The sequence below is a fragment of the Pinus tabuliformis genome, chromosome 1_2 (genome assembly GCF_031772625.1).
Source record: "Pinus tabuliformis cultivar Carrire ecotype Pingquan chromosome 1_2, CPIR1, whole genome shotgun sequence".
NCBI classification, from domain to species: Eukaryota; Viridiplantae; Streptophyta; class Pinopsida; order Pinales; family Pinaceae; genus Pinus; species Pinus tabuliformis.
This window is the reverse complement of record NC_142298.1, coordinates 603094871-603116030: the sequence shown is the minus strand read 5'-3', so window position 1 is coordinate 603116030 and position 21160 is coordinate 603094871. Positions and strand designations below refer to the sequence as shown.

At 37.7% G+C, this 21160-nt stretch overlaps 1 long non-coding RNA gene and 1 pseudogene across 2 annotated transcripts in view; both read left to right on the top strand.

Moving 5' to 3' along the window:
• LOC149207082 (uncharacterized) overlaps positions 1 to 15700 on the top strand; it is a 104757-nt gene extending 89057 nt beyond the window's left edge. Inside the window, exon 6 of one of the 2 annotated variants that reach the window (XR_016251981.1) lies at positions 15473 to 15700. This is a non-coding gene — a long non-coding RNA (uncharacterized LOC149207082). Of the gene's footprint in view, positions 1 to 15466 lie in introns of both variants that reach the window. The other variant, XR_016251980.1, reaches the window with a different exon arrangement.
• A 757-nt stretch (positions 15701 to 16457) lies between these two features.
• Positions 16458 to 17400, top strand: LOC149207081 (uncharacterized; annotated as a pseudogene).
• Positions 17401 to 21160: the final 3760 nt, after the last annotated feature.

Here is a 21160-nt window from a genome sequence, read left to right as displayed (position 1 = left end):
GTCGTGGCCACCAGAGTGGCACACTCCAGCCATTTCCACGTTGGAAACAAAAAAGTCTGCTACATAATGGAAGAAGGAGGAGGCAAAACTACTAATGGTGTAGTTAGCAGAGAAAAGAAGAAAAGAGGCAGCAACAGCAAAGGAACAGGAGGCACAGAACGCCACGAAGGTAGGAGCAGAATAGCAGAAAGCAATAGCAATAGGTAGCAGAGGAGCGCGAAGGCCATAAGTTGCCCTAACCTAAGGATGAGCCCGAGATAGATGAAGGTGGCGCGGACCCAGAAATAGCATATACACAGTTGAAGCTCCAGCGCTGAGAGAGCAGGTGGGGCCACAAAATAAGTCAAAAGCTTCTAAGACTTCTTTCAACCTGATCATCCTCACAGAAGGATATCTCCATGATATAGGGGAGATGGTGTGTGACGTCACCGTGGAGGCCCTCTAGTAGTTCGCGGAGGAGAATCAAATTTTGTTGGGGGCCCTTCGGGCACAGATACAAGAGTTGCAAGTGCGCACTCCTCAGGTTGGTACTCTCTCGACCAACCTTGCAGTAGGAACAGCCGCAGCTGAGGAAATACTGCGCGCCCACATGACCGACACCATAGTGCTACCAGAGGGGGCACTGGTTACATAGAATGGGGCCAATAGGACTAAGGTTAGTGTGTTGAAAGGAGTAGTCATCAGCATGGTTGCGCTCCCTCGGGAGACACTCTATGTCCTGCAGGATGGAGTGACTGCAGAGCTACATGCTAGGGAGGGTTGTGCTCTATAGTTGTTGAGAGAGAAGAAAATTAATATGGAACAACTGAGCCTGGAGCGCAATGAGGTAGTGGCACAGAACCGACAGATGATGCAGGTGGTAGAGGAGGCCTGCCAGATGATCCCTGAGTTGGCCATCACAGCAGAGGCACCAACGTAGGCGTGCATCCAAAGGTTAGCAGCAGGGGTGCGCGAAGCACGAGAAGAAATTGTTAAGGTTCAGCTGGAGCTGAACCTTTAGATAGCAAAGCTGTGATTGAAGGTGCAACCTTCAACTCCTCTAGAGGTGAGGGAATAGCATGCCAACACCATTACATCGGGGATGGAGGAGATCAGCAGTGCAGTGAAGGACTCCACCAAAATGTTGGAAGAGTCGTTCGAGGTCCTCATGACTCTGTAGGAGGACCCGAACATACAATGCCTAGAAATAGAGGCGTGTGAGATGCATCAACAATATGATGATATAAAAGGGATAGTGCAGATGGTGGCCCATACACAGAGGCTCGCGTGGATACAACAAGCAAAAGTGCTTAAGGAGCAGGTAGACGCGGCGCGACACAAAGGAGTGGTATTGAAGGCACACATCCAACCTTCGATCGATGAGGCATTCATCATTATAGCCTCAATCGAAGCCAAGCTCGTGCAGATGCAGGGAATGGAAGATTAGATGCAAGGAAGTAGTTTAGATACCGCGGTCTATGAACAACACATGCAAGAGGTACAACAGGCAGCTGCTCAGTGCGCTTCCAACCTTGCAGTAGTTCAGGTAGAGTTGGGAGTTCTTCGCGCAAAGATATCCGCACTGACAGAAAGACTCGAGCGTGAGTCATGATGTTTATGTTGGGTGCCTTTTGGGCGCCAGATCCCCCAAGGGAAGTTGTGGGGCTTAAAGCCCAAATTTTGACCAAGTCTGATGTAAAGACTCCACGTTTTATGGGCATGGAGCGTGAACTTGTAAATGAGTCATATGGTTTTCCGCCCTCAGTTTTGTAAATGTAATGTGAGCTTTAGAGATCCACCCATGGTCCACGGACCATGGGATTGTATAAATAGAGCGAGGCTCTAAGTTGTAAATCAATCAAAGAAGGAATCAATGAATGAATGATGAATAATTGAGTCTTATCTAAGTGTAGAGTTGAGTCTTGGGTCATAAAGTAGGAGAAGGCTCTACAGTTGAGTGTGCAGAGGCCTAGTAATCCGCAGCTGAGTGCGCAGACCCCTGCAGCTGAGTGCGCAAGGTGAGTCGAGTCTGTAACCGATTGAAGAAGTAATAAAGAAGAAGTTCCATATCATTTATGTGTATCTTTTTCCTATTTTGTGCATTGAATGTATCAGATATAGTTTCCATTTCTATTGTTTATATGATGCGTGAACTTATATGAATGTGTTGATAAAGTGAATATAAGACAAAGTATTTGTTTACGCGAAGATAACTAACTGTTAGAAGAAGATAAGTAAGATCTTCGGTAACTTGAGGAAATAGTGCAGATCATTGCCTTAGCAGTGCGGAAGCATCTCAGCCCCTGGTTAGGGCTGCACGAAGGTGATTATAACAGATCACAGAGGTCTCGTAGGTCAGGGTAGTGCACGAAGTAACCTACTCAAAGGTATTCACAATTGGACTAAACCGACCCCTCAGACATCTCAAGGGTTCGGAACATTGGTTCCAGCATCCACCCATACTGCTTCAGGTAAGACCTCAGTCCGCACTTCATGGGCCGTTGTCGAAAGGGACAGTAGTGTAGGGATTTTTTTGGCTAATTAACTTCGAACCTAGGTCAAGCCCCCTCAAGCCAACAGGGTGTGCCGTAGTATGTTGGACTACGCTGTGGAGTGGGAGTGCCTCACATCGCATTGACTACACGTGGGGGGTGACAACTACAATGACATAGGCATGAGACACAATGGTACAGAATGGCATAGCCGTAGTCGAGGGTATCCAAGAGTGTACAGGGGTAGGCCCTGGTGTACAGTGGCATGTCCAGGAGTACTAGGGATGATCGAGAGTATGCATGGATGTATAGTACTGTACAATGAGGTCTTGGAGTGTTGCCTCCAGGAAGACCCTTGGATGAAAACACCAGGCATACCTTTGGGGATAGTTCACCCATCATCAACGGGGATAGAGATGAGTGACACTTGATGGTATCCGCGAGGACTCACATGCTTGAATCTCTTCTACATCCCTCCCAGGTGCAGTTGATTTTGCTGTCAATTTTTTGCACTCTGGGCATGAGCATCGAGGGATGAGGAGCTCACCCGAGATATTTGGGTGACACTCAGTGCACTAGGGGGAGACTTTTCAGCAGTAACATTGGATTGGTGCGTCAGTTGACAGCCACAGGTTGGGGAATGAGGTGATCATCTGCAAGGGTAGCATATTATTCATCACTAGCCTACGTCTAGGGAGCTAGTCCCAAGGGAGACATGTGTCACTCTTTTCTTAGGCATGTCCAGGTCAAGCATGAGTAAAGGATAGCAGGTATGACTGAGGTAGTTTCCCAGTATGTGTCTGGGCTCCAGACCTTATATTGGCACATTATCGAGAGGACAGATGGCAACTAGGGGAGATGGTTGGCCGGGACATGAGGGATTCACATACCCTGAGTCGATTACGAGTATCAGATGCCCATATTTTGCTTGCATTCAGGGGGTAGCTCTTTGGCACACGTGGCTTCCAGCGATCATCAGTACTATACAGTGGTAGTCACATGGTAGATTAGCATGCATCAGATTGGCCCATGATATATGGAGCCTATATAGTGATCACATGCAGGGACTAGAGACGAGGGACAGAGAGCTTCCATCGGTTGACAAGGCTAAGTCACAACAGGTCTGTGATGGGATGCAAGGATTCAGTTGATCGATAGATCACTCGTGATGAGCGGAGTCGTGGCAGAGAGTGATATACTTTTCTCTTGGGATGATACATGGATGTTCACAGAGGGTTTCATCATATGGGGAGGCAAATATTGTTTGTTTTTGCACAAGTTCATAGTTAGATTTGGATGGGTATGCCTTCGTGCCATGGAGATGCCCAGGCAGGATGTGTCTCGCCACTTTTAGTATTCCACCATCGAGTTCTAGGAGAAGAGGATACTGATTGCGCACGATGGGGAGTATGACATAGTCAGAGTAGCGCAGCATCAGAATGGTGGAACCACCTTGGGACTACCAGGGAATTGGAGCATCACAGCTCTTCACAACTCAATAACCTTTAGGGATGCGTTGGCTACTACAAGGGGAGATCATACAAATCTTCCATTGGGCTTTAGCGAGTCACTAATGGAGCATGAGACTTCTGGAACTTTCACCGGGCTGGATAGTGAGTGGAGTGAGGGGAGCTTCATGTTGGACAGGATTGCCTGGGATCCCGGTATTGAAGGATTATTTCATATCAGGACAGTGCAAAGTCCAGGCACGATCAAGTGGCACATCTGGGACCCTGGCACATTTTGCAATGACAGTGGCGACCAACAATTAGAGAGGATGCTTGCATATGCATTGCTTGAGGACAAGCCATTTTTGGTGCGTTGGAGGAGATTGTTAGATGAGGGTACCACCTGGGAGGGTGAGCACATTTTGGATCACCCAAATTTGAGGTCGCTTGAGGTAAAACAACATTTGGATGGGAGGACTGTCATGTCCCTTCCCGAACACATTTGTAATATGGTTTTTCCACACGTTTTTGCACAATTTTGGCTAAGGGAAAGAACCCAACATTTTCGACTTAGGGAATTAGGATTAAATTCGACTTAATTTGGTTGCTAGTGGAAGGTGGGGGCCACCTACGTGGGAATTTGAACTAGGCCATTCAAATGGCTTGGAGGGAATTTGAAGTGCTTGCAATCAAAATTACTTGACTGTCCGCTTTGCTATTTAGCTGAGTCAACTAGTTGTTTAGCTATGAATCTCTCAAACGAGAGATTCAACCTCTACTTCGGGGGACCATTTGTACCCACCCTAGAGAGGCAATTCCATAAGTATTTTATGAGTTCCAGGAGTGCGTTACAGCACTACCATTCAACCACAACAGGGAGTTTGTATTTCTTGCTAGATGTAGAATACACAAGGGGGCATTTGGAGCTATCAGTGATCAAGGAATTGCCAGGACAGTTAGAGGATTGGGAGGGTAGCAAAGTGCCAGCCTTTCTTGTGAGTTTTGGATCTAGGAGAGCCAGCATCCCAACAGTTCGAATTACTGGGCTTGCGGATAGCACAGAGGGCCATTCCAACAATTTCGTGGAGCTAAGTAGTAAGTGCCATGGGCCGGAAGCCCATCCAGGAAGTCAGTGGATTGATAATAGAGGTCAAACCAGCACTTTGGGTCTATTTCTGGGAGGATTTACAGGCAGATTCCAACAGGCCGAGTTTTGCAGTTGTAGCTGAAGCTAGGCTCCAAGGGGGTTGAATTTCAAAAGTCTAAACTAGCCAAATTCCTTTGCGTTTTTTCTGGGTTTTCTAAGAGGAGTATGTGGTTAAAGTTTCAGAATTTTTTAGATGCTATTCGGGATTGAAATCCTAATTCTTATAATAGGGCGAATTACCAGTTAGGTAGGGAATTCACACCATTTTGTGGGTTCAACTTTGGCTCGGAGATAGGCCAAACCCTTTCTGGGTTTTTGTGTGTTTTGGTCAAGGCGCTTGAGGTCCAATATGCAACATTTTTTGAGCATCGAAGGTGGAGTTTCTGTTGGCATTATGAAACAAGTATTGTCATTAATGGCAACTCTATAGGTCAACTCAGTTTTATAAGAGGCTAACAGGAATATTCAGGGGCAATAGGGCAGTGGTATAGAGGATCAGGAAGATGGAACTAAGGTCTATTGATCAGAATAAAGAATTTGAAGGAAGAAGATGATGTAAGAGACGTTTAAGAGATACACGCAGGTTCACTTAGTCCAAGTAGCGTATACACGCAAGTACTCAGAATAAAAATAACGTATAACATACACACGCACTTCCACAGAAGGCAAAGCGCGTACTTGTTGAAAACCATGGTTTTGGTCTGAGGTATTTGGTCCAAGGCATCTTTGGACCATGATATTGACCCTAGGTATTTAGTCCAAGGTATTCGGTCAGTGGTATTTGATCCAAGGTATTGGTCCTAAGTGGATTCGGTCCATGTTATTGAGAAAGGCCAAAAACTATATAAAGAAGAGAGGATCATAAGGCCAGATGGGAAAGTGAATAATATTCTAAGGAATACTTCTATCTGAAGTATATTTTATGTTGTAGGGTTATGTTTGGGACTAGATCTGAAATATTTATGTGCACCTTGACTTCAATATTGGATCAGGATCGCAAGACCTTAAATGACTTATTCTTGAATGATCTGATATTGGGTAAGGCTAGATGTGATGTTTTGCATTCGTTTTATTCATTATCTATCATGATCTGGGTTTGTTTCAAGTCTGGAATTGCAGCAAAGTTTTGAGTCAATATTTGCAGATCTGTATGCAGGTTCGTCTCGGCAAAAGAGCATATACGTGTAGGTTTTGTTCTTTCAAGTAGTGTATACAAAATAAAGGCTTGATGTTCAAAGATGACTAATCTATCAGATCAGTATTGTTGATTTTTTACTGTTGTCTGTCAATTAAGTATTCTTAGATCTGAATGTAAATCTGAATGCATAAGGAGGTTGATATTTGATTGATTGTATAAGTAAGAAGAAGTGTTTTTTGTTGTCTGTCTGTGTAAAGTTTTGTAAGTTGACAGTAGATGTTCAGTACACTTCTAGTTGGTACAGGTTGTGATTAAGAGATTTTATGATTCAGAATCTTTAGAGGTATACGCAGTTTGGGCTGAAGGAAGTAGCGTATACATGCAGGTTTTCTTCATTGAAGTAGTGTATACAATCTAACACATGAATTTTTGAGGTTTCAGTTGGTTGTGAATGTTGATACAGGTTTCTAGTTTCAGCACAGTGTTTTGATGATAATGATCTGATTGTTTCAGATTAACTGCATGTTGGTTGATGAAGTTTGAGTTTCTAAATTTCTGATGGGTTATTGATGAGTCAAGGTCTTCATATGTATTGATATGTCTCAGGAGCATCCAGTCTAAAAATTCATGAAACCTAGTCCCTGGTGGAAGAGTGGAGTTTTTTATAGGTTGGCACCTACGTACTAGTAAACATATTGGCTAGTACAAGAGCTAGGGGGTTGTAGCTCCCTTCCAGTAGAAGCTGGAGAATGAGAGAAGGTTGTAACCTTTTGCGGGTAGAAGCCTACATACTAGTATGAGTCTGGACCAGTACAAGATTATAAATAGATTTTCTTATTATTAAAAGAAGACAGAGACGACAACAATAGGTTGTTTTCAGCCACATTGGGTTTCCACCTTAAATCTTGGCATTCATGTGTGTTGCTTATGTGTGATGGTTTATTCTATTATTACTGCACATGGTTACTATTTAATGTTTAATAAACTACTGATGCACTGATTAAAGATCAACATATGATGAATTAACTGAATCATAAATTCATTAGATATATGTTGGTTGCCTTAAGAACAGTTGCATGCACACGCGAGTTCCCTTCACTGAAGTAGCGTATATAAATCTGATTATGGAAATGAAAAAGTTATTGATTTGTAAACACTAATTCACCCCCCTCTCACTATTATTTCCAAAAATTGGTATCAGAGCAAGTCCTTCAGAAGAATCTTGGTCACTTGAAGGAAGATCCATCAAGATGAATAATCACGAAAGCATGTGATCCATCAGACAACCAATCTTCGATGGGAGCAACTTTTTTTATTGGAAAATAAGAACCACATTCTATCTACAATCTCTTGGAATAGATGTCTCACAAATTGTGGAAGGAGGATAAATTTCCAACAACAATTCCTACAGACACGGCAGGTAAAAGGCAATATGAAACCAATGCCAAATTTGTCAATACTTTATTGGGAAGTTTGTCATAATCAGAGTTTGTCAAAGTCATGCAGCTCAAATCATCCAAAGAGATATGGGACAAAATCATTTAGAGCTACGAAGGAGACTCTCAGGTAAAATCTGCTAACCTTCAAACTCTCAGAATTTAGTATGAAAATCTTAAGATGCATAGTGATGAGAGTATATCTAGTTACTTCTTATGTATAGATGAGCTTATTAATTGTATGAAGAATCTGGGTGAAGAAATAAAGGAAGTTACCTTAGTTGAGAAAATTTTGAGATCTTTGTCTGCTAAATTTGAATCAAAAGTGTCTGCCATAGAAGAAAAACAGGATCTGCAGAATATCACTATCCCACAGCTTCACGGAATCCTAACTGCTTTTGATATGATAAAAGGAGGTCCATTAGATATGAGAGAAGCCACATTTAAAGCTTCAGCAAAAGGAAAAGAAAAGGAAGAACACAATGAATCAGGACACATTTAAGAAGAAGAAGATGAGGTAAATTTTGTCAAGAAGCTTCAACGGGGTTGTAGAAGGTTCAAAGGTAAGCTACCTTTCAAATGCTTTGCTTGTGGTAGAGTCTGTCATTATGCTGCCAGATGTCCTCATAAAGATAAATATGAAAAAGGAAAGGAATATGCAAAACGGAATATGAAACAAGTTGTGAATAGAAGGAGTTACTATACTCATGAGGATAGTGATGGTTCATCTAATAGTGATGGAGATGAAACTGGTCAAGATTACGAACTTCTCATGGCTTATGATAGCGATGATTTTTGGGATAGTTTAGAAGAGGATAGTGATGGTTTATCTAATAGTGATGATTATAGACTTCTCATGGCTTATGACAATGATGATTTTTGGGATGCTTTAGAAGAGGAAAACTTTCATGAAGAAATCTCTAAAATCAAAATCTGTTTAGAAGAAAACAATATGATCATAGATACCTTGACATGCCAACTTGCCGAAAAAGAAAAACACAATGAAAAACTAGAATGTGAAATTGTGGGTCTAAGAAAACATCTTGAGAAAACAAAATCTCTCAATATTAGATTTTCTAAAGGAACATAAACTTTAAATGAAATTATCAAGTTCAACTTTCTCCTCTGATAAAGACAGGTCTTGGATATACTGAAGAAGCATCTCAATCACAAAAGTCATCAACCTCCACCAAAAGCTATCTTGATGCAGCAAAGCCTAGCGAAAAGTATGACAATTGTTAGCAAAGGCATAAAGATGATCACCAGGTAAATCATACTCAATTTTCTCCAAGGATGAATATCAATAGAAGACACAACCAAACTTAGGAAAATCATACTCAATTTGCTCCAAATATGAATATCAATAGAAGCTACAATCAACAGGTAAATAGATTTGATAGTCACATAAACTTCTTTAATGGGCAATGTTTTTCATGTCATAACTTTGGGCACAAAGCTGCTCAATGTGTTGCTTACAAAACCATCATGAATAGAGAAGCACGAAATCAAAGGAATGTAACAGGGATCAAGAGAAGTTCCTATAATAACTTTTCTCCTCTTGAAAATGAAATAGAATGCTCAATTTGTAACAACTTTGGTCATGAATAATTTGAATGCAGGAGCAAATTTTGGAAAACACCTCAAAAGGAGCAAACGCCATTAAATCCCAAGATATGGAGAAGGAAAGAATCTCAAACAGAAAGATGTGGTATAGCCTTCTATGTAGAACGACAAGAAAATCAGTGGTACATCAACAATGGATGTTCCAAACATATGACAGGTGACAAAGAGAAACTTCACTCATATAATGCCTTAGAAAGGGAAAAGAATGTCTCATTTGGAAATGACACTCTAGGTGTAATAAAAGGTAAAGGTTCTATTTTCTTGAAAAAAAAGGTTAAAGCAAGAAATGTTATGTATGTAGATGGTTTAAAGCATAACCTGTTCAGTGTCAGTCAAAAGTGTGATCAAGGAAATGAAGTGGTGTTTCGATCAAACAGATGTGTTGTTCGTGAGCTTGATACAGGAGAGACCATGGTCAAAGGTAAAATAACTCGAAACAACTTATACATACTCAAAGGAGGACAACAACAGTGTTATCTAAGAAAAAATGATGAAAACTGGCTGTGGCATAGAAGATTGGGACATCTAAGCTTTTCTGAAATAAGAAAAGCATGCAGACTCAAGGTTGTTCGTGACCTTCCAGATATCAGCATCCCATAAAATACAATATCTAAACCATGTCAAATCGGTAAGCAAACCAGAGTTCACTTCATGGAAAAAGAAGGGTCAGCTAGTAAGCCTCTTGAACTTATCCATACTGATTTATGTGGACCAACAAGGAAAAAGTCACCTCGTGGAGAAGAATACTTTATTTTTTTCATTGATGATTTTTCCAAAATGTGTTGGATAGGTCTTCTAAAGCATAAAGATCAAGATTTTGAAAAGTTCTAAGCCTTCAAAGCTTTGTTTGAAAATGAATTAGATCGAAAAATCAAATGGCTTAGATCTGATCGAGGAGGGGAATTTATATCGGATGAATTCTTTGACTTTTGTCAACAACATGGAATAAAAAGGGAATTCTCCACTGCAAGAACACCTCAGCAAAATGGTGTAATAGAAAGGATGAACATAATAGTTCAACAAATCGCTCGAGTATGCTGGATGAATCTGGAACTCCTGCAACCTTCTGGCGTGAAGCTGCATTCACTGTCGTGAATATTCTCAACAAAGCAAATGTTCGGGTAAATAGCACTCAATCTCCACAAGAACTTTGGTATGGTAAGATTCCTACTGTTAAATACTTTAAAATTTTTGGAAGAAAATGTTTTATCAAAAGGATTGATGAAAAACTTGGTAAATTTGAACCCAGAGTAGATGAAGGGATTCTTCTTGGTTATTCTTCCAGAAGTAAAGGATATAAATGTTATAATAAAAGACTTGGGAAAATTGTTGAAAGCATTGATGTTGTAGTTGATGAAGCATGCAGAAATCCAAAATAGATAAAATCAACAGAAGATTATGACAATGAGGAATATGGGGATTACTTTCCCACATAAAATCAAAATTATATTGAAGAACAAACCAATGAATCACCAGAAGAATATATAATGGTAGAAGAAAAGACTTCGTCCAGGTATGTTCAGAAAAATCATCCCGAAACTCAAATTTTAGGAGAAAGGGAGGCTGGTGTACAGACAAGAAGAACTATTACAGGGACCTCAAGCTATCTAGCATTACTATCCTCCACCAAACCTCAAAATGTAAATGAAGCATGCAAATATGAATGTTGGGTCAAGGCCATGTATGAAGAACTTGAGCAAATTGAAAAGAATGACACTTGGGAATTAGTTCCTAGTCCTCATGATAAAAATATTATAGGAACTAAATGGATATTCAAGAACAAGCTGAATGAAAATGGAGAAGTCACTAGAAACAAGGCCAGACTTGTTTGTAAAGGGTATGCTCAACAAGAATGTATAGATTTTGAAGAAAATTTTGCACCTGTTGCTAGACTTGAAGCCATAAGAATTTTTCTTGCTCTTTCCAGTTTTTGGACATTCAAAGTATACCAAATGGATGTAAAATCAACCTTCCTTAATGGATATTTAGAAGAAGAAGTTTATATTGAACAGCCAGAAGGATCCAATCTTGGAAATGATGCAAAATTTGTATGCAGACTCAAAAAGGCTCTCTATGGTCTAAAATAGGCTCCAAGGGCTTGGTATTACTGCCCTAACAAATATCTACATCAACAAGGTTTTACAAAAGGTTCTGCAGATAGAAATTTATATACAAAGATTGAAAAAGATAAATTGCTAACTATTATTGTTTATGTTGATGATATCATTGTTGGTAGCAATGAAGAATATATGAGTCAGAATTTTGCTTCAGTGATGCAGCAAGAATTTGAAATGTCCTTGCTTGGTGAACTTACCTATTTTCTTGGTCTACAAGTTCAGAAAACTAAAGATGGTATTTGTCATTCACAAACCAAATATCTCTTGCAGATCTTGAAAAAGTACAGAATGGAAAATTCTAAACCTATATGTACTCCAATGGTAACAGGATTCAGTCTCAGCTCAAATGATGAATCAACAGCAGTACATCAACCAACTTATAGATCCATGATTAGCAATCTACTTTATCTAATAGGTACCCAACCTGACATCATGCATGCAGTAGGAATAGTTGGAAGATTCCAAGCAAATCCAAAGGAATCACACCTTCAGGCAGTCAAAAGAATTTTCAAATATCGTCAAGGAACTTAGGACTTTGGACTATGGTATCCTAGAGATGCAGATCTTACTCTTCATGCATATACAGATGTAGATTGGGAAGGAAGTGTTGATGATAGAAAAAGCACTAGTGGTGGTGCATTCTATATGGGTTCCAGGTTAGTGTCTTGGTTCAACAAGAAATGAAGTTCAATTGCTTTATCTACAGATGAAGCAGAATATGTGGCTGTTGCATCTTACTGCACACAACTACTTTGGATGATGCAAACTTTGCAAGACATTCAGATCACATGTACTCCACCCATCTCCATTCTATGTGATAATACAAGTGCCATCAGTATTTCAAGGAATATAGTCATGCACTCCAAGACCAAGCACATACCCATCAAGTACCATTTTCTACGAGAACACGTGCTTGAAAAAAAGGTCAAATTGGAGTATGTCCCCTCCAAAGAATAGGTTGATGGTATATTCACTAAACCCACTGCCCAGAGAAACATTTGAATATCTCAGACAAAAGTTGTGAGTTGTTGTTGCATCATCGTGCTGTTAAATCCAGTTTTTCAGAGGAAGTTTACTACACGATGGTTTCATGAAGTATATGCACGAGTACACGCGGGTTGCCTTGGCTGAAAGCGCATATATGTTTTTTCTAAAAAAAAAAAAAAAAAAAAAAAAAAAAAACCAGTGGTAGCAAAGGTTCAGGGGGAGCATTCACATTCCACATTGTTGGAATTATGGTTGCTAAACTCAACTATTTCTTAGTTGCATCAGTCATTAGTGCGATATAACTTCTTCTGTCATGATATATATTTTAATGATTTCTATTGGTCATATGATGTAATAATTGTTGTATTTATAAACTTTGGTATATCCCCACTTGGTTGGGCAAATGAGTCAAATATGGTGTATCCCCACTAGGTTGGGTGGTTGATGTATGTATCAGTTCGTGGTCATAGGGAGGTCATACTCACTTTGTTGAGTTATAGTGTCATGTTATTATATTGAATCATCTCTCTGCAGACTCAGCATGTACTCAGGGGGAGTATGGATAGCATCATGCAAAGGAGGAGAGTAGAGTGGTCCACCCTTTTCCCTTGATATCAAAAGGGGAGAGTATTTTGGCATTTTGGTGTTGTATGGTATCTCTAACAGTATTTACAACTTGCAGTAGTCAACACCATCATGGCTGCCATCAAGTCCAAAGGGGCAGATTGTTGGCATTATGATACAAGTATTGTCCTTGATGGCAACTCTACAGGTTAACTCAGTTTTGATAAGAGGCTAACAGGAATATTCAAAGGCAATAGGGCAGTGGTACAGAGGATCAGGAAGATGGAACTAAGGTCTATTGATCAAAATAAATAAGTTGAAGGAAGAATATGATCTAAGAGCAGTTTAAGAGATATGCGCAAGTTCACTTAGTCCAAGCAGTGTATACACGCAGGTACTCAGAATAGAAATAGCATACAACGTACACACACACACCCAAAGAAGGAAAATCATGTACATGTTGAAAACCATGGTTTTGGTCCGAGGTATTTCGTCTGAGGTATCTTTGGACCATGATATTGACCCTAGGTATTTAGTCCGAGGTATTCGGTCTGTGGTATTTGATCCAAGGTGTTGGTCCTAAGTGGATTCGGTCCATGGTATTGAGAAAGGCCAAAAAATATATAAAGAAGAGAGGGTCATAAGGCCAGATGGGCAAGTGAATAAGATTCTAAGGAATACTTCTATCTGAAGTATATTTTATATTGTAGGGTTATTTTTGGGACTAGATCTAAAATATTTATGTGCACCTTGATTTCAATATTGGATCAGGATCATGAGACCTGAAATGACTTATTCTTGAATGATTTGATATTGGTTGAGGCTAGATCTGATGTTTTGCATCTGTTTTATTCGTTATCTATCATGATCTGGGTTTGTCTGAAGTCTGGAATTGCAGTAAAGTTCTAAGTCATATTTGCAAATCTGTATGCAGGTTTGTCTAGGCAAAAGAGCGTATACACGTAGGTTCTGTTCTTTCAAGTAGTGTATACAAAAGAAAGGCTTGATGTTCAGAGATGAATAATCTATCAGATCAATATTGTTGATTTATTGTTGCTATTATTTTATTGTTGTCTTTCAATGAAGTCTCTTAGATTTGAATGTAAATCTGAATGCATAAGGAGGTTGATATTTGAGTGATTGTATAAATGAGAAGAAGTGTTTTCTATTGCTTTCCTGTGTAAAGTTTTGTAAATTGATAGTAGATGTTCAGTACACTGCTGGTATTGTTTGTGATTCAGAAATTTTAGGATTCAGAATATTTAGAGGTATACGCAGGTTGGGCTAAAGGAAGTAGTGTATACATGCAGGTTTTCTTCATTGAAGTAGTGTATATAGTCTGACTCATGAATTTTTGAGGTTTCAGTTGGTTCTGAATGTTGATACAAGTTTTTGGGTTCAACACATTGTTTTGATGACAGTGATTTGATTATTTCATATTAACTGCATGTTGGTTGATGAAGTTTGAGTTTCTAAATTTCTGATGGGTTATTGATGAGTCAAGGTCTTCATATGTCTTGATATGTCCCAGGAGCATCCAGTATGAAAATTCATGAAACCTGGTCCCTGGTGGAAGAGTGGAGTTTTCTGTAGGCTAGCACCTACGTACTAGTAAACATATTGGCTAGTACAAGATCTAGGGGGTTGTAGCTCCCTTCTAGTAGAAGCTGGAGAATGAGAGAAGGTTGTAACATTCTGTAGATAGAAGCCTGTGTATTGGTATGAGTCTACACCAGTACAAGATTGTAAATAGATTTTCTTATTATTAAAAGAAGACAGAGATGACAGTAGCAGGTAGTTTTCACCCACATTGGGTTTCCACGTTAAATCTTGGTGTTCATGTGTGTTGCTTATGTGTGATGGTTTATTCTATGACTACTGCACATGGTTACTATTTAATGTTTAATAAAGTATTGATAAACTGATTAAAGATCAAAATATGATGAATTAATTGAATCATAAGTTCATTGGATATACATTGGTTACCTTAAGAACAGTTGCGTGCACACACGAGTTCGTTTCACTGAAGTAGCATATATAAATCTGATTATGGAGATGAAAAACTTATTGATTTGTAAATAATGATTCACCCCCCCTGTCAGTATTATTTTCAACAATTTCTTGAACTCCCTTTTCAGCCAACAATTTAGTTTTCTATGTAGCGCATAACATTAGAGGAGTAGTGATTTCCATCATTTGAGATCATTGTATTATCACCTGGGTTCTGTCATTCTTGGCATTGAGGCAAGCCTAGGTTCATTCGTCCATACTATTGTACTTGCTCCATTGATTAATAAAATGGCTTGGCTAGTTATTAGTTCTGGAGTTTTTATGAGCATTTTCTGGTTGTTTAAAATTTATGTCCTGTAAATCGTTTTTGCTTTGCATGTCATTGTTTATTTATGTTTGGAACATTACACGATCTTATACATAGAAAAATGTGAGCTTTGCTTTAAATATATTTCACTCAACCTTTTGAAGTATACTTGTAGTTTGTTGCTTCGTTTTTCTTTTAATTTCAACTCCTTTTACTAGTTTCAGATCACTCTATTCGATGGACGAATTGAATCTTAAGGAGGTCGAACCATCTTCATATATATACCTGACTGGAGGTTGAACAACTATCATTGAGGCCGACTTGAAGGCTGTCTTGGTCAATTTCTTGTATACTTAAGACTTCAACAAGAAAAATGATTTTCTTTCTTTTACAAATGTCCAAATAGGACATGTCTTGAATACAAATTTATATGACTCTTATTGAGCATGAAGAACATGCATGATAAAAAATAAAATAATAATAAATACATAAATAATTATTTTTATATTATTAAGACCGATACCAGTTACATTTTCAACATAAGCCTCCATGCAAGCAACCATGCAACCCCAAGCTTTTTAAGGCTCAATTCTCTCCTTTGGAATGCCTAATAGTCCTCCAATGCAAGGTGTCCTCAAAGGAAAGCAATCTCCCTTCATATGTTGCTTACATGAAGTGACCAAGCTCCATAGGTCTCCTACACTCCAAGGAAGAATGTCATACAAGCATCCATACAAGGTCTGCAACTCAAAAAGTCAAGTATGCCATCATGCAACACCAGGGATCAGCCACACACCATGCACCCCAAGTCTAATGAAGTACCCCCAAACATGGGATAAACACTTTTGGAATAAAATTTGAAAGTTAACAATCCTCAATAAAAGTAACTTGTCAGAAACATGCTTCTATATGCTTTTCTCTGATAGTAAATGGGAGCATATTTGACTTCTCCGTTTATACATGTCATGGAATTTTGAAGAATATAAAACTCAAGTGATCAATATATTTCAGAATTGTTCCTAATAAGAGATGCAACCATCACAAGCATGCTTATGTATGATTTTCTTATGGTGAAAGGAGAAAATTTGACCTTTATGCCTTTATTCCTGTCATGGAATTTTGAAAATCATGTTGAAAACTTTTTAGGCACTTTTTTTTTTTGGGATAATGTAACTTGATTTATATTTTTTTACTTAACAGATTGTTTGAGAAGATGAAAACAAGGGAAATGTTGATCCTTCCTCAAGCAAGTCAGGTGAAACATCTGTATATAGTAAAGGTGCTTTTGTAAAGGCATATGTTGATGATGAAGCTGAAGATGAAGATGGGGATATTCTAGTGAGGCATGATGAGGAAGATGAAAATGAAGACTTAAAGGATTTTGTGGCAACTGCTGAAGAAGAACAACCAGTAGATCAATGGAAATGAGATAAAATTCATCGGAAATGGCTTGAAGAACAAGATGCTACCAAAACTAGTGATATTTTGCAAAGGCTTGGATATGGTTAGAGACAAAAAGCGGCTAGGAAGCCAACACTCCATGGTGAGGAAGATGATGTTGCTTTTGATGATGATGAAGATGACATTGTTGAATGTGATGATAAGCTAGACCTCCATAGCCTTGTTTCTCAGGAGTCTGAACATGGTGATGATGACTCTAACATGGAAGCAAAACCTATGAAACCAACTATAGAGGAGGATTATGTTTATGAGTCATCATATGATGAAGAATTGGAAGAAAGACTCATGCGTTAGCGAGTGCTTAAGGAATCTGTAGTAACTTCTCATGCCTCAATGTATGGACAACATCCTAAGCTTTTTTGTCTCAATAATTGGTAAATTTAAGACTTAACTTTCACAAATCTTCCTCCTCTCCAATCTAGTGAATTTATTGCTTTGAAACTGCAATTTAACGATTCAAATTCCATGTCTGATTTTACTGAAAGCAGATTTTTCTCTTACACATTTGAATTAGGAGCAGCAAGAAGTATTTCTAAGTCCAATAGATGATGAAACTTCAAGAGAAGTTTTTGGTCTTATAAAGAAAGTGAATGTTTCCCCCACTTTCAAGAAGAAACCAAAACCATCATCAATTATGATATTTTATCATCATTTTTATTGTTTTCGTAATCAGGTCTTGATATTTGGGTAAACAATCATAGAATAATACATAAAAAATTCTGATTTAATATTTTTGGTTTCTGAATAATAAATTTTAAAACTGTTAACAAAAATATAGATTCCATATAGAAACAATTTTCTCTTTTTCAAATTATAATTTTAGTTTTTCATTTTAGATATATCAAAACTAACACTGGGAAATTACATCATAGGTTCATAAATAATAATCATAATCATACAAGGGAGGGATTTCTTCCTGAAAAGGGAAGATTTTTGTGATGATGCACTCCAAACTCACGAAATGAGAGTGTTGTTGTGCCAAATTTTCTCTTCAAATGTTTCTATGTTGTCTCTGGGGTTGTGCTAATGCTCTCCAATCACCTATTACTCTTTGTTCTCTTAGGTTTCAACCTCTTAGAGTTCCCAAATGAAAGTGGGAACTCATGTTGTGGAGGTTTTGGTTTTATAGAGTTTAGGTTCACTTCATGTGGTTGTGAGCTCCTCACGCATCCTATTTTTCATCATAGCCCTTAATTTTACCATGTGGCTTTGTTTTTATACATTCTTATTGGCATTTTTTGACAAAATATTCATTTCGTCTTCTTGGAAACAAATCCATCACATGCCAAACCATTTTCCTATGCTATAAATGTTTCCAAAATATTCGTTTGTAGAAGGAAATAGTTCCAATATTTAAAAAAAAATCCCAAAATGGTGATTCTGAAATGGTTAGATGATTCAACACCCTTCCTAGGTAAATTTGGTGATCCCCATACATCATAGTCCATCACATAATAATGAGGCCTTTTGTCCTTATTTAAGTTTTCCTAAAATTTGTACCATCTTCCCCATCTTGGACACCTCTCCGTCAAGTATCAGGGTCCTTAGTTTGGGGTCACTTGGGGGTAAAAATATGGGGTCAAAAATTATTAATTTTCTAAACATCTTAATATAATAAGCTTGAAGAAGAATGGGTGGCATTGGAAGCAATGCCATTAGCCACATGATACACCCTAGTTACATCCTCTACATGTTCCTTGGTTTGCACATTATAGATTTATGTTATTATTATTAATTTAAAGACCTTGTTTTTCATTATATTTATGTCACAAGAAGAGCCCCCTTCACCTACACTAGAGCCTTCAACTTGGGGCATAACTGAAGCTTTTGATGACTCATAACCAAACATAAGATTGTGAAGTTTTTGATTAAAAAAATGGACATCTTAGTATTCTTAGTGTCGAACTTTGTTGAAGGAGACATTCACATGCGTAAACTGATATAAAACCAACATAGATCCATATTAACTATGGATCTACCAAATGAGAATCAAATCTCTTGAGCTGCAAACCTTTATTTAAGTTTTTCACTCAAAAATAGGTTTTTAAATCATTAGTTTTGGATTCAATTCAGGATTATTAACAGTTTTGAACTAAAAATTCCCTTTTTCATATTAACTCATAAAAAACTCATAATTAACCTCCATGCCTTGCAAATTTGTATGTTTTAGTGTGCATGTTCAGAAAGAAACAACATGACTTTGCTTATACTTTTCCTCATTTTTAATCACATGCCCACACTTCATACCTTCATCTTGACCAGTTGCATCTATAGCACCAATTAGGTCCAAAAAATCCTTTGAAAATTTTACAATGCCTTGAAAAACACTTACTACTAAACCTAGAATTCAAGTAGCAATTCATGCCCAATCTACTATTGCTCATTATTAGAAGGCATTGAAGAGATATTTTCTGATCATTACTCAAGTTTGGTTCACATTTCACAACAATAACATCTCTACTTGCAACAAAATAGTGATAATTAATATTGGGATGGCTAGGTTGAATAGCATGGACATTCATATAATTTGCAACAAGCCACAAGATTGAATCGTTGACACAAACATATCTTCCTCTCATACCAACTCTACGTGAAAACAACATGCTCCCCACCTCATCAACCATCCTGATTTAGCTGCTAGAAGCTTCTCACGTTGGAATTTAATGATGACAGTTTTTTGTTTTTTTTTTGTTTCATATGCTAAATGAACCTTTGAATTCTTTCTCAATGGGAATGACCAATCAGATTTGTAGCATCACCTCCTATGTTGAAATAATAACTACTCCATATAGATTAAATACTGAGTTTAGAAGAATGCACATCTTCAGCATTTTACCATTGGCATAATTGTCTCAAATTGCACATATAATTTGAGGTGTGACACTATACTTCTTGAAGCTAGGTCATTGTACAACAAAGGTAGATGACATATCATTCTATTTTGAGGTTTTGTGGGATTCCATAGAGGACACCAGATTGCCCAGTATTGTGATCTATTCATCATAGTGATGAGTTCTTGATTTAGAGTAGATACATGCAGATGTTTTGGACCCCTTTGTGTGCATTTTCTTAATAATGCCTTAAAAACACATCAACATGATCTCATGTATTTCTTTCACTGTTACAATTGATAGGGAGACATAAAACTCTATTTTAACCACCATAGCTCCTTAGCAAGATAGAAGATACATACAAAAGGAATTTGTATTGCCCATTGTTATATGATATGCAGCACAATTTATTATTCTACAATGTATATTGAAGGAGGTTTTATAGTCTGTAGTGGTTAGTATAAATTTTCCTAGAGAGAGTCAATACCATGTCATTCTCCATCCATCTAAATTGCATTTCTTATTTTATCTGTATGCCAATGTAGATCCCTTAAAAAGATTATATTTTACCAAGTGTGAAGTTTTATTAGAGAAACTATTTGTTTGTATTTTTTGGTTAGAGAATGGGTTTGCTCTTGGTTTTATGCGGCTTTCAATTTATTATTTCTAGCATGGTGAGAAATGGAAAAGATAAATGTGTGACATTTATCTTGCAAAAATTGAATTAAAGGATATAGAGTTTAACCAAGCTACAGTCTGATTTGGTAAACGTAGAATAACATCTTAAAAAGATGCCTACAAATACACCATATATAAAGTTTGAATACAAGTAATATATGGATTTATCTTTTGTAGATATGTTATTTTTTCTACCCAAGATATCATAATAAGAAAAATATTGATATTATAGGAATTGTTTGAGGACCTCATTAAGGTCAATTTTTCTTATGTCCTATTTCAAGATTAACACCTTCTCATGAGAGGAAGGCTTTAAATGTGAATTAATATGTTCCCGAAACAAATCAGATTCAAGTTTTATAGATATAAACGATATAAAAAAAATTGTCAATGCCTCTGCTTGTTTGTTACTTGACTCTGGTGTGGGCAGGTTACAGGAAATGGGATTGGAAAAAGTACGAGGAGATAATGTAGATCTTGTCTTGGATATAATTCATTTATTGTTGGAGATCCTTCAGGAACCTAAGCCATCGAATTTGCAAATGTTTCTAGTGGGGATTCCTATGATTTTTAATGTTATGATTAATTCTTCATGGTTATTTTGGGCAAGCAAATGTTTTAGGAATGTTAGACAAGACACTGGTGGATAGGTAAACAAATTTCTTATAATTGCAATGTTCATTCCATGACATCCTTTCTTTATCGTTTTCTTGTATTTTGAATGTGTATTTTGATTTTGTTGTCTTTTAACTATGAAATTGAAAATACTTGGTATCATGTCCATTTAAAAAACATCCAAATCTTGAAGTTGAGTTTAGTATTACATGAATTAATTGAAAACTTTCTAGTTGTTTTGTGTTAAAATATTTTCATGACTATTAAAAAATTTTACTTTGATGTTGTTATTTGAGCACATGTTGTCTATATACTTGACCAAGTTCA